General features: G+C 36.1%; 1 protein-coding gene across 1 annotated transcript in view; it reads left to right on the plus strand.

Annotated features, from left to right (window-relative positions):
- Positions 1–1024, plus strand: part of LOC122577212 — a 5769-nt gene that overhangs the window by 2426 nt on the left and 2319 nt on the right. The gene's annotated exons all lie outside the window — the stretch shown is intronic.

Raw genomic sequence — 1024 nt, forward strand, 5'->3', positions numbered from 1 at the left:
TAGAAACTCGAAGGACTACAATGGGTGTGTAAAATAGAAGAACATGAGCGCTTAGACGTCGAAATATCTACATTATTAAAGAAGAACCTGTTGAATTTCCTGAAAATGGACAAATGGTTGCACTTTGCGACATGCCGGTATTGTTTCCACATTAGAAACAACACGCACTGCATTCGGCGTGTAAAATGGAACAAAAGAGACGCTTAAACGTCGAAATATCTCCTTCATTAACGAAATAACTGTTAAATTTCCTGTAAATCGAAAGAAATATTGCAATTTGCGAGCTGTCTGTATTATTTCGACATCAAAAAGAGCGTGCACTACATTCGTCGTGTAAAGTGGAACAAAAGAGGCGCTTAAACGTCGAAATATATCCTTTATTAATGAAATAACTGTTAAATTTCCTGAAAATCGAAAAAGGATTGCATTTTGCGAGTGGCCGGTATTATTTCGACATTAGAGACAACACGCACTACATTCGGCGGGTAAAATGGAATAGCATGAGCTAGTAAACGTCGAAATATATCTATTATTAACGGAATAACAGTTAAATTTCCTGTAAATCGAAAAAAATATTGCCATTTGCGAGCAGTCTGTATTATTTCGACATCAAAAAGAGCGTGCACTACATTCGGCGTGTAAAATGGAACACAAGAGGCGCTTAAACGTCGAAATATCTCTATTTATAATGAAATAACTGTTAACTTTCCTGAAAATCGAAGAAAAGGTTGCAATTTGCGAGCTGTCTGTATTATTTCGACATTGGAGACAACACGCACTACATTCCGCGGGTAAAATGGAATAGCATGAGCTAGTAAACGTCGTAAGATATCTATTATTAACGGAATAACAGTCAAATTTCCTGAAAATCGAAAAAAAGATTCCAATTTGAGAGCAGTCTGTATTATTTCGACATCAAAAAGAGCGTGCAATGCATTCGGCGTGTAAAATGGAAGAAAAGGAGCGCTTAACCGTCGAAATATCTCTATTATTAACGAAATAACTGTTAAATTTCCTGTAAATC

The sequence above is a fragment of the Bombus pyrosoma genome, linkage group LG18 (genome assembly GCF_014825855.1).
Source record: "Bombus pyrosoma isolate SC7728 linkage group LG18, ASM1482585v1, whole genome shotgun sequence".
NCBI classification, from domain to species: domain Eukaryota; kingdom Metazoa; phylum Arthropoda; class Insecta; order Hymenoptera; family Apidae; genus Bombus; species Bombus pyrosoma.